General features: G+C 42.0%; 1 protein-coding gene across 2 annotated transcripts in view; it reads left to right on the forward strand.

Moving 5' to 3' along the window:
* Window positions 1-13,531, forward strand: part of NUMB (NUMB endocytic adaptor protein) — a 137,707-nt gene that overhangs the window by 65,384 nt on the left and 58,792 nt on the right. The gene's annotated exons all lie outside the window — the stretch shown is intronic.

A 13,531-nucleotide genomic window follows, 5' to 3' on the forward strand; every position in this document is an offset into this window, starting at 1 on the left:
AAATTAAGCACCCCCCAGCTCCCTATAGTTATATTCAGATCCCATAACTTCTGCATGGGTGGGGGGACTTAATGCACTTCACCAGTGCACATATGGCTGACATGTATATTAAGTTTAAGATCAGAGTTTAGGTTTTATGTTCTAGTGCAGTCATGAGGAATGTAATGTGTATCATTACTATACATGTTGAGGCTATATGAAACTTTATTAAGAGAGTAGCCTAATGTTGAAAGTGGTGAATATGATGTGCAGGGTTTAATCTTATTAAATAAGGATACCTTTACTGGACACTTCATTTTTAACAGTTTGTGTGGATGGTTGTTAAGAACCTCTAATCTTGTTTTCAGAATTAGATTCCTACCTTAGTCTCTAAGGTGCCACAAGTACTCCTGTTATTCCTACCACTGAAAACATTATCTTTGTGCTCCTGTGGGGACTTGAAAACTTGGTGATGGAATTGTTGACAGTGACACTTTAGTTATTCACAAGACTAAAACTGCTTGCTGGGTCACTTCACTATTTCTCTACTGTTAGGTGTGTCTGTAGAGGAAGGTACAAATGTGATATCTCAAATTAATTAGCCAATTGTCTTTCCTTTGTTAAAGGAAACAGACTTATGAAATATTGTCAGGTTCTTGGTAAGTTTTCCAGAAAGCGGTATTGTGAAAGAGTTATGAAGCAAGCGATTTGCTTTGGACAGGCCTACAAATGTTAATGTGTTTACTCATTCAGAAAATAAAATTCTTGTTTAAACATTAAATAGCAAACTCTTCAGGGGAGGTACTATGTTGTCATGTCTGGAAAGTGACTAGTACATTGTGGACACTGTCCTAGCATAATTAAGATGAAAACATAGTAACACAGTCTGCAGTTTTTACTAGATGTTCAGTCTTCTTGGGAAATGAGTCCATTTATCTTCAGTTATTTTGACCATAGGTAAAATTGCTTTGTGCTCCTTCAGTTGCTCCCAGATTTTTCTCTTCTCTAATCAGTTTCGTGATCTAAGAATTGAATAGAACCCTTTTGAAGACCATTGTGTCTGTACTTTACACTTGTATCTGTGGGGTTTCTGTTTCTTGTCTCAGTTGCCCTCTGTCTGGGGACCTAGTACACTGGGTTCTGGGCCTCCTGAGTAGTGCTGCAGCCACTGCTGCTAGTTCAGTTGGCTGCTCCAAAGAATGGGAATTTTTACTCTTTGTATTTAGTTCTGTTTCCTACACATGAAACTGGAAAACTGCGTACAGCTCACTGTGCAAATAAGTTTTTCTTTCAGTTCACTGAAACCACCACATTCCAAATTTGGTTGGAATGGGTTACCTTCTAAAACACACTAGAACACTCCAGACTGTGTGGATTTGTGCCAGTGAGCTCTCACTTAGGATAGAGCTCCAGCAAGACCTTGGATGATCATTTCATTTCTGAAGCAAATGCTCAAACTGAACAATGTTGACCTGACAAGCAGTGTGAGGACATATGAGGGGAGGCATGCTTTGATGGACGTCATGTCTTGCAGCAAAGCTGCTGAGTAACCTGCGTTTTTTTGTGGGGCAGGCTTGCTGTTTTGGGGAAAAACTATTATCAAAAAGCTTTTTGTGAAGTTTGAAAATACAGAGTAACTTGATTTGGTCAAAAAAAGTGGAGAGTAAAATTTTACATGGGATTTAAGATTAATGACTTTTTAAAATTTATTAGATTGAGCCTCTGAGGAGCAAAGAACTTGTCACACTGAGGCTAGGTCCACACTACCCGCCTGATTCGGCGGGTAGAGATCGATCTTCTGGGATCGATTTATCGCGTCTCATCTGGATGCAATAAATCGATCCCAGAAGCGCTCCCCCATCGACTGTGGAACTCCTGCTCGCCAAGAGGAGGAAGCGCTGTCGACGGGGGAGCTTGCCTGCGCCGCGCGGACCCGCAGTAAGTAAACTTAATTCGATCTAGGAAACGTCGACTTCAGCTACACTATTCTCGTAGCTGAAGTTGCGTTTCCTAGATCGATCCCAGGCCCCAGTGTGGACCAAGCCTGAGTAAAGTTTTTGTATTCTGTACAAAAAGCTACTAAGGCCTTGTCTACACTAGACACTACAATGCTACTTTTTGTGGCAAAACTTGTCTGTTTTGCCAACAAAATAAAACCACCTTGATGAGAGGCATAGACCTTTTTGTGGCAAAGTTAAAGCAACAAAGTGTCAGTGTAGTTGCTGTCTTTTGTTATGTCGACGTAACTGGCCTCCCCCAGTATCCCACAATGCCTGCTGTGACAGCTCTGCTCACTGTTTTGAATTCTGCTGCCCTGCAGGCATGCACCTCTTCCCTTTCAAAGCTCCAGGACCCTTTGACATTCCTCTGCATGGAGAGCTCATATGCTGAATATGCCTGCAGGAAAACAGCAACACGCTCTCCTGCCTGGAGTACAGGGGAGGGGTGGATCATTGGTTTGTGGACTGAGGAGGATATGGGTACTAGGAACACAGTGGCAGGCAGGCAGGGTGGGCTACTGCTGCGGGGAGGGAAGAGAAGGAGAGACTGCTGTATTGTGCAGAGCCAGGGAGGGAGGTGGGGGCTAATGTGTGTGTAGCTATAGGGGTGACCCCCTCCCCCTGCCTCAAGATTGGTTGGTTCTAGTTGCTGTCTGAACTTTGAGTGTCAGCATGCTCAGCTCTCTCTCTCCTCCCCCTTCAGTTGAAAAATGTCTGGTAATCTAGTAGGATGCCTGTGGAACTGAGAAACCTGCATCATGTGATGCTGTACCTGCCCCGTGAGGCATTGCAAACCCTTCCCAAAGTACCTTGTATCCAGTTGCACAGTGGGATAGCTACCCACAGTTAGGGTTACCATACGTCCGGTTTTTCCCGGACATGTCCGGCTTTTTGGTAATCAAACCCCCGTCCGGGGGAATTTCCAAAAAGCCGAACATGTCCAGGAAAAATACTCCCTGGCCTACCTTAGAGCGGGCGCCGGGGGCTGCTGTGCTCCCTGACTCCTGAGCTCTGTAAGCGCCGAGCTGCCCGAGCGCTACCAGCTTCGGGCAGCCCCCATGCCTCTGGACCATGCACCCCCAGAGCCCGGGAGGGGAAGTGCCCGGCCGGGGGCGCAGGGTCCAGAGGCATGGGGGCTGCCCGAAGCCGGTAGCGCTCGGGCAGCTCGGCGCTTACAGAGCCCAGGAGTTCAGGGAGCACAGCAGCCGCCGGAGCCCGGGAGGGGAAGTGCCCGGCCGGGGGCGCAGGGTCCGGAGCCATGGGGGCTGCCCGAAGCCCGAGCGCTACCGGCTTCACGGTTTGCCGGGCAGCCTCCAGACCCTGCACTCCCGGCTGGGCGCTTCCCCTCCCGGGCTCCAGCTGCGCTGGGGAAGCGCCGGCTGGGGGTGCAGGGTCTGGGGGCTGCCCGGCAAACCGTGAAGCCGGTAGCGCTCAGGCAGCCCTTTTCGCATGGCTGGGAGGGAGGAGGAATGCGGGGCGCTCAGGGGAGGGGGCAGAGTTAGGGCGGGGACTTTGGGGAAGGGGCGGAGTTGGGGCGGGGAAGGGACGGGGCCGGTGGTGGGAAAGGGGCGGGGCCAGGGCCCCGTGGAGTGTCCTCTTTTTTTATTTTTTAAATATGGTAACCCTACCCACAGTGCACTGCTCTGTCTCAATGCAAGAGCTGCTAGTGTGGGTGCACTCTGCCGACACAAGGAGCATAGTTTGGACATGCAACAGCACTTTAATTAAAGCGGTTGCGGTATGTTGGTATAACTATTGTCAACAAAACTGTAGAGTAGACAAGGCCTGAATGTTAAGATTGGATAGGAAGCACTTAAAGTGAGATCACAGTAAATAACTATGTAAAAATGGCATTGTGGGTCTTTTGATTTCTCTCAGTGATTGATATCCAAATTAAATATGCTTAATTTACATATAAAAAGTGGGTTTAATCAATGTTGTTAACTTGTGTGCTTTGATTTTGAGGCTTGCCATATTTGGTGATTTTTCTTAAAGCCCAAATTCCTGGAATCCTGTGTTTGGGAGCAGTGGCGTAGCCAGGGTTGCAGCCGAGGAGGAGCGGCGGAGAAAAAAGGCACTGGTCCTTCAGTGGCATTTCGGCGGCCCTGCGCATGCGCTGAAATGCCGCCGAAAGATGGAGCGGCGCATGCGCAGGGCCGCCCCACTTCCCCATCCGGAGCGCTGTCCGGGGCACCGAGACCCCCGACCACACTCTCTCAGGGCTGGAGTCCCGGCCAGAGCGCCGGGAGCCCGCGGCCCCGTTCTGCCGGCCGGAGCGCCGGGAGGTGGGAACCAGCCCGCGGCCCCGTTCCGCAGGTGCCACTTTTGGGGAATATGGTCTGGAAGCGGCCGCTTCCCCTGAACCCCACTAGCTACTGGTTGGGAGTGTCTCTTCTTCCATTGTAATATACCTATCTCCCTGACAGCTTTAGAGAAGAGCAGAACAACATTACCTGAACACACCCTAAAGACCTAAACTAAAAAGCAAATAAAAAGAACACAATTTATTTTTGTTTTGATTTTTTTTTAAACCAGTCTCATGATTTTTTTAGCATCTTCAGTCATCACGTTTAAATGTGGGATTGGCAAACTGCCAACTCTGCCAGCTCAATCTGAGGCTAATCAACACGGGTTCAGTTTACAAAGCTATACTGGTATAGTTATAAGAACATAAGAATGGTCAGGCTGGGTCAGACCAATGATCCATCTAGCCCAGTATCCTGTTTTCCAACAATGGCTGGTATCAGATGCTTAAGAGAGAATGAACAGAACAGGGCACTTCATCAAGTGATATACCCCAGCTTCTAGTAGTCAGTTGTTTAGGGGCTCCCAGAGCATGATGTTGCATCCCTGACCATCTTGGCTAATAGCCATTGATGGACCCACCTATCCTCTATGAACTCCGATTTCTTTTTTGAACCGAGTTGTACTTTTGGCCTTCACAACATCCCTTGGCAACAAGTTCCACAGGTTGACTGTGCATTGTGTGAAGAAGTACTTATATTTGTTTTAAACCTGCTGCCTGTTAATTTCATTAGATGACCCCTGGTTCATGTTATATGAAGGGGTAAATTACACTTCCTTATTCACTTTCTCCATACCATTTATGATTCATAGACCTATCATCTCTCCCCTTAGTCATCTTTTCCAAGTTGAACAGTCCCAGTCTTTTTAATCCCGCTTCATATGGAAGCTGTTCCATACCCGTAATTGTTTTTGTTGCCCTTCTCTGTACGTTTTCCAGTTCTAATATCTTTTTTTAGACGATGCAACCAGACCTGCATGCACTATTCAAGGTATGGGTGCACAACAGATTTATATAGTAGCATTATGATGATTTTCTGTTGTCTTATCTATCTCCTTCCTAAAGGTTCCTAACAATTTTTTTTGAATGCCATTGCACTTTAAGGAGATGTTTCCTGTGTGTTAGTAGAGCCCCTTAGTGTAGATGCAGAGTATGCTAACAGAAAGGTTTTGTTCTCTGGACAACATCAGTTATGCTGACAGAAGAACTCCTTTGTTGGCATAGCTACAGTGGGTGTTTTGCTGGCATAGCTATGTCAGCTTTTATGTAGTTTTTTCACACCCTGACTGTTATAGCCATGCATACAAAACTTTTTGTAGTGTAGACATGGCCTGGTTCTTGATTCATGCTGGGTTGTTTCCATCTTTTCACATTAATAATGGTTCTGCAGGCCAAATTTTGCCATTTGTGGCACCTATACAACACCATTGCCTTCAATGGGTCTATGTAATTGAAATTTAATAAATAATTCTGATTCATGAGATGAAATAAAATTTGAGCTTGTTCTCCCTGGCTTTGTAAGGTGAAGGAGTTAGGGGTAGTAAAGACTTTGATTACAGAATTTACCACACTTTGTTCTACCTTATCCTTTTGTGTATTCAGTGCTGCTCTGAAAAGTAATTATTTTAAAGTGGCACTTTAACTAGTCAGGAAATGTTAAGTTTTCATGGACATCCTTAACTCTCTCGTCTGCATTTGATTTCCTATTTCTCATGCACATGTGACTTTTTTACCAGACCAAACTTTCAGTGGGTCAAATGGAGATTTTTATTGTAGAATTTATTATTGGTTTGCTGTTCAGCTCACATGGGGCTGTATCATAATCCCAGGAAAGATGTTTAATAATGCATGTATGGTTCTTGCCCACTCAATCCTTTTTGTGTTCTGATACCTTTAGAAAAGGATTCTGTTATAAAATAGTCATATATCCCTCTTCTAAATTCAGTGTCTAGTTAAGGGACACTCTTTAAACATGGGCTGTTCATTTCTGAAAAATTAGATCCGTCTCATTTATCTGGCTAAAAGATAAGGCCTTCAGTTGGAAAGGGAAGTTTGATCTCGTCAGCATTCCATGCATGCATAATTGCAGCCAAGCAGGAACACTTCTTACTACTTCCCAAAAGGCTAAGCAAAGGTCAGAGGTAAGCTTTTACATCCATTTTAGAATAATATAAACTGCTAATTAAAACCAAATTACTTTTTAACATTTGATGGGTCTGGCAGCTTCCATAGCACACTGTATAGCAGGGGTCGGCAACCTTTCAGAAGTGGTGTGCCGAGTCTTCATTTATTCACTCTAATTTAAGGTTTCGCGTGCCAGTAATACATTTTAATGATTTTAGAAGGTCTCTTTCTATAAGTCTATAATATATAACTAAACTATTGTTTTATGTAAGGTAAATAAGGATTTTAAAATGTGTAAGAAGCTTCATTTAAAATTAAATTAAAATGCAGAGCCCTCCGGACCGGTGTCCAAGACCCAGGCAGTGTGAGTGCCACTGAAAATCAGCTCGCGTGCAGCAGGTTACCTGCCCCTGCTGTATAGCTAGCTATCTGTCTGGGAAAATATTTGAGGTATATTTCAGGCTGAGCATATAAAGCAAGGGGATTGCTTCTCTAATTCCCTCTTAGAGATTGGAGTGAGTCATACAGGACCATATGTCACTGGGTTTGCAAAAATAGTGGAATCTGATAATTTGGGACATTGTTTCAGAATAGTAATTTCTGGATAGCTCATGCGGTATTCTGCCAGAGTACCCCATTCCTTTGATCTGAATATAGTTCTGCAACCTGTGCAATCTTAACCTCAGGACTCTTGCTTCTCACAGAGCTGATTTCTGACAGGTCTCCCAAAAATCATTATGTGCAACCCGCTACTACCAAAACAGTGTTACTTAGGATTGTTCCCTTCGTTGTGTACCCATTACTGCTTCCATCCCCGTTCCCCCCCGACCCAAATGAAAAGCAAAAGTACTTTACTATTTCAAAGCCAAATACAAAACATACTAAGAGTTGATCCAGATTTTTTAAACCAATATACTATTAAAATGGAGAGAAGGGCAAATGCTTTGACATCTTAGAGCAGAAAGTTTGCCCCAGTATGTACATTATTGGATTTTAATTTGGTAATGAAAGGGTAAATGGGTTGGAAAGTCCTGTAATGTATAATGTGGGTAGTCATACTGTGATGTGTAAGTAGGACTGCTGTGCTTTAGTGAGTGAGTGCTCGTATGGTGCATCCTTCCATTTCCATCAGTGTGACAGAGCTGGATTTAATTAGATTTTACAGTATCCAAGCCTCCAAAAAGAATAAACTGATTCAAAACAAAGCTCTGCACTGAAAAGCATACAAAAAGAGAATGATTTTGGTATAAAAAGCAAGGACCGATTCTTTCACACAATTCTTGCACTGGAGAATAATTGCAGTGATGCTGATAAAATGTAATTGTAATAAGGGTTCACTTTCCCAGTAGATCTGGGGAAGGAATAGTGTCAGTTTTTCTCCCACTAAACTCCATTACAGACTCAGCTTAAGAACCACCATGTATCACAACCATGTTTAAGAGTGACTTAAGTGCTCTTGTAGAGGGGAAAAACAGTTTAGCAGCCCAATGTGGCTGGAGGCAAACTAACCCTGTTATAACATTTTCTTTAGCCTATATCTGTCTCCTACGGGGAAACAAAGTTTTATTAAACCCCTTAAACTGTGGAGATTCTGAAATTGTATTGAAAAGCAAATAGTTCTGAAATTATTAAATTGACCACTTTTTTACTTTTTATATATATATTTATTTAAAACAAGCTTTTTATTGTTTTGCCTTTAGTATTTTGACACAAGGAAGTGGCTTGTGTTACAAAAAATCTCCCATTTGTGATGAACATAGATATACTGTCATGAACCAAGTCTTTTAAATTAGTACTCTAGTAATATTAAAGCAGCGACAATAAACTTTAGGCTCTATAAGAGACTATGTAGCACGCTTTGGTTGTTGCTTCACCTCATAAGCTCTTTGTAGATTAAAATGTGAAGTCTGGAAAACCAGAAATACATGCATATTTTTTCATATGTTTACTTATTCTGCAATATTGATTGCATACTAAAATTCTGAAAGCTTTGTGGAGTCAAAATATCATTTCCATGAAACTTGAGATATCAAATATTGGCCACACCTTATTACAGGCAAAAACACAGACCACAAGGCTTATGTTGGGATGCAAATCTTCCTAACAATGTAGAAGAGTGTCTCTCAAATGTTTATTTCCCTTATAAATCAGTTACACAACCACCCTTGCCAGATTCTCAGTGAGATTGCAACAGTTTGTATCTCCTCTTGGCTCAGAAATGTCAGATGACTTTGAAAGAAAGCAGCAAAAAGTACTTATTTCCAAACTTCTATCTTACACCCAACGTTGAGTATCTCCGGCACAAAGCATATTATAGACAGAATAATGGAGAATGATTGTTGCTCCAACTCTTATTTAGATTTTAATTTCTGGGCAGCGTACCTGTCACTCTGTGCTAGAGATGGTGTATGTTAATTTAGCTATCAAAAAAGATCCATCGATAGGTGGCAGCTGCATTATTTATTTACTGGGCATGGGCATGACTTAAAATAGGTGTAGCCAAAACTGCAGAGTTTTTTTTTCTTGACTTGCTTTAAAGAGAGCCCTATCATAAAATGTGCACTGACTTGCAATGTAATGTGGAGGCTAGACTAGTTATGCAGTTCTAGAAGAATCTTTTCAACAAAAACTGTTTTTTTTTAAACCTTGTTTTTTCCATTAGTTGAAACTTGTTTACTTTAGGAGTCAGACAGATGAGTGAATCTGACCTATTTTTTTCAAGGGGCTTATACTTGAAAAGGCTGTCTTCCCTTGCAAAACAGGAGGATTGCACAGGGAGCTTCCTCTCACATGATCTTCCTAATTACTTTTCTATTGGCTAAAGACTTCATTGGTGCTTTGTGCCCTTATATGACCTGTTTGTTTTTTGATCAAAGGGAGCTGGAAAGCATTTAGTATTTATTTAATCCATGGATGGGGCAACAGGTGGTACCAAGCACCCTGAACAGTTTCACAAACCATACCCACGATCCAAGACTGGTCTAAAACAGATCATATCCCTTTCCAGTCCAAGTGGAAAAAGTGCTGTCTATTTGTATGTGGCTTGACTACCCCTGGTTCACGTTAGAATTCATAAGATTAAATCTTCATCAGATTTGTGGTTGGCTGTGTAGTCCTTCAGATTGAGAATTTAACTAGTAGCTCTCTGAATGAGGAAACTTGTACTGCTGCTAATTTAAACTTTACTAAAGTTTAAAAGTAGTTTCAGGTGCCCACACCAGACCTGCCAGAGTCCCTCTGCCAACTTTTTCATTTTTATAGTTGCCTTTGGAGATTTTTCCTCTTCTCTGTTGCTGTGTGAAAGACCTACGCAAAGGGGAAACTTACAGGCTAACTGACAATACATAACAGTGAAACGGACTATATGCCAAGTGCACAAAATAAAATTAAATAAAGAATTTTTAAATTGGCTCATCTTCTTGAATAACTTTTGAACCTAACCTCTGGTTAGTTTGTAGAAATTTGGGATTTAGTGGGGAACTGGTCTGTGTTTATTTTATGGGGTAATCGCCTTGATTTTTAAGAATAATTTCTTTCTCTGCCCTCCTTTCTCATTACTTCTGCAGTGGGCAGAGTCATCTACACACTGAACTGTACCTCTTGTAATAGTTCCTCTGTTAAGACTGATTTTTATAAAGTACATAAGTCCTAAGTCAAGTGGTTCTGCTTCCCTCAAAGCTTTCAGCTTTTTGTAACAAATTGCAATACATTTTTGTGCATTAAACTTGGAAGTTTTCCATTTTGGCTCTTAAATAGAACTCTAAACAATATAAAATTTAATTTCTCCATAGTCCCCTATAGTGGCCCAGAGAAATGGGATACTTCCTTCTTCCAGCAGGTGGAAATTGGCTGATTTCATGTTTGTATGAAACTCTGAAAATGTAAAACACTTAACATACTTAGTATAGAAATCAGTAGCTGATGATTTTTAGCCATGACAGCCCCTGAGAGGGAATAGAAGCCATTCTATTGATATGACTGTGTCCATCTGTTTGGTACAGAAAGAATAAATCACTAGCCTGGGCTAGACTAGGAGGGTTTACAATAATGTTCTTGGATACGTATTGCAACTATATGAAAATGCCAAGAATCTGCAAATGACTGGGGGGGAGGGACACTAAGTTTCTGGGGTTTTTTTTTTTTTTTTTTTTAATGCTAGGGTTTTTTAATTATTATCATTTAGAGAAGATTGTCATGGGAATTTGAGCATTTTGTCACAGTGACAGCAATCCCTGTCCTTGTTTCCTGAATCTCAGATATGTATCCAGTGTGAATTGCTTATTTAACATCTTAATAAATCTAAGCACTTTACCCAGATGTACAGACACTCTTTTCTTAACCTGTGTACTATATAATTTTTTAACATTCGCTTTAATAAAAAATTTAAATCTGATGGGACAGGGATGACGTTCATTGCCAATCAGGTGGCTGTTTGTAGGACAAACTACTTTGGGCTGTCGGGTGATTCTCATAACCGTTCCGCTTCTTTCAATTCTCCATTGTTTTTCTTTGTTGGTGCAAATGGTTGTTCTGACTAGTTGGACAGAAATTAATCCTAAGTAGGTAATAGCTTCTATTGCTGTAGAGGGTCCATTTCAATTCCAGCAACTAAGTTATGAAAGCACACCCTCATAACTAGAGCTCACTGGGAAATGGGCTTGTTTTTTGCACAAAATGTTAATATTTTTGCTGAAAATTCAAAATATTGTGGCGAAAATGCTACCATAGTTCCTCATGGGAGTTGTAGTTCAGGGGTCTCATGTTCCCTTTCTCCCCTGTAGGCTGAGCTTTCTGGCTGAAATAAATCTGGTTGGAATGATGCATCAGTCTCCCATCTTGGCGGAGGAAGTGCATCATGGAGTCCCATAGCTGTGGGGCAAGATGGGAGAAATTCAGGTGGGGAGCCTGATCCATAGAGGAGAATGGGGGAGATGAGGTAACCAAAGTACAACTTCCATGAGGCAATGTAGCAAACAAAATTGTTTTTGGCCAAAATATTTTGGGGTTTGGCGTATTTGGGTTTCTGACAGAAAATTAAAATTTCTACAGAAAGACACTTTCACGAAAAATTGTGTTTGAGTTTTGAACTAATCTTCTAGCAACAGTTGAGATGGAAAACTTTCAACCAGTCCTACTCCTATGGTTATTGGTTAACTCTGCCTCTTAGTATAAAATAATCCCTAGACAAAATAGAAGGCTGCAATTTTCAGAGGAGACCAACCTCTACACTGCAATAAAAGACCCACGGCACAGCCAGAGCTGGCCTGGATCAGCTGAGTTGGGCTTGGGCTGCAGGGCTATAAAACTGCAATGTAGCTGTTTGGGTTTGGGCCGGAGCCTAGGCCCTGAGACCTCACAAGGGAGGGTGGAGGGTCCCAGGGCTTCAGCCTAAACCTGAAAGTCTACAATGGAATTTTATAGCCCCACAGCCTGAGCACCATGAGCCTGAGTCAGCTGACCTGGGCTGGCTGCAGGTCTGATATTGAAGTTTAGACATACCCTGTGGGAGTTAAGTGCCCAGCTCCTATAGAAATTCTTATTCCCTAAGGCTCTTGAGGCTGCAAGCCTTAAAATCTGCATGTTTTTTATCTTAAAGGGGTTTTTCGTGGGTAAAGCAAAATTCTAACTTAACGTTACTCTACTATCCTCTTTAGAACTGTTCTGCAGTTTGCTTTGCAATCTCAGCATTCTTTTATTATTCAAAGAACTTTGAACTTACCTAGTTAGGATTTCATGAATGTGGAGGAGTTACTTGTTTGGAGTGATTAACTTTGTCAATCATCAGCGGAGTGTGTGATAAGAAATGTGATCTCTTTGCACGCAGGTGCTGAGGGTGCACTCATTTCCACATCCTATTTATTTTTAGTTAATCAAATCCATGTTTGATGTTGCTCTAGTTATATCACATACTAGTTCACACGTCCTCTTCTGTTAAAATTGTTTTTACTACCAAACTGCTTTACAGTTTTGCCAATCACAGATTCAAAAATCAAGTCACCCCCCTGTTATGAAATTTTTTAATGATTAAATCACTTTTGATCTGGTTTTTTAACTCTGTGCTTACTCCCAATGTGTTTGATAAGCCCAATACTACGAACTCTTGCATATTTATTAAAATTAAGGAGACTTTTGGGAGAGGAAAGAGCAATGAGGACAATATTGTTTCAAGTAGCTGCCGGGTGAGGAATCACAAATTGCAGAGACAATCCCACTCTATCCCACTATCTTGAGGTGCAAGTCTGATTCCTCCATCCACCACTGCCCTAGGGGGCAGCACATTGTTATGGGGAGAACATAAGAATGACCCTACTGGGTCAGACCAAAGATTCATCTAGCCCAGTGTCCTGTCTTCCGAAAGTGGCCAATGCCAGTTGCCCCAGAGGGAATGAACAGAACAGGTAATCATCAAGTGATCCATCCCTGGTCGCCCATTCCCAGCATCTGGCAAATGGAGGCTAGGGACACCATCCCTGTCCATCCTGGCTAATAACCATTGATGGACCTATCCTCCATGATCTTACCTAGTTCTTTTTTGAACCCTGTTACAGTCTTGGCCTTCACAGCATTTTCTGGCAAGGAGTTCCTATTTCCTATTCCAGGAACAAGCATACTGCTTGATGCCTTATTGCTAGAATCATAAAGATGAAAAAGTAAAGATAGCTTTAAATGATGAGTTTGACAGTGTCACTTTTTAAAATAGGCTATAGGAAAATAAAGAATGCTAGGGAAACATACCGACTGGCAATCCAAAATTTTGTTTCCTTTGTCTAGGTTCATTAATATCACCACACCCATATAAAACAATAGAGAACTGCTCTGCTCAATTACCATATTAATTTATAACAAAAAGTGACAGTTGCACAAAGCTTGTGGGGGGAGTTAATGACAAAACTCAGGCCTTTTGTCATTTGGAATGGCCAGAGTGCTTTAGTGATGGCAGATGGAAAGGGGTTGACATTTCTTCTGAAAACTAGGTTGACTAGGAGCAAGGTTGGCAGCAAGTTTCTTTAACTTTTTAAATCCCTGCCTATGTTCAGTTATGTGATAGCTGTGTTTTTTGAGGATTTCAAGCTGCTGAGATGTCAGGAATTGTAAACACAGACAAAAGTGAATCACTTTCCAT

Source organism: Emys orbicularis, chromosome 4 (assembly GCF_028017835.1).
Source record: "Emys orbicularis isolate rEmyOrb1 chromosome 4, rEmyOrb1.hap1, whole genome shotgun sequence".
Taxonomy (NCBI): domain Eukaryota; kingdom Metazoa; phylum Chordata; order Testudines; family Emydidae; genus Emys; species Emys orbicularis.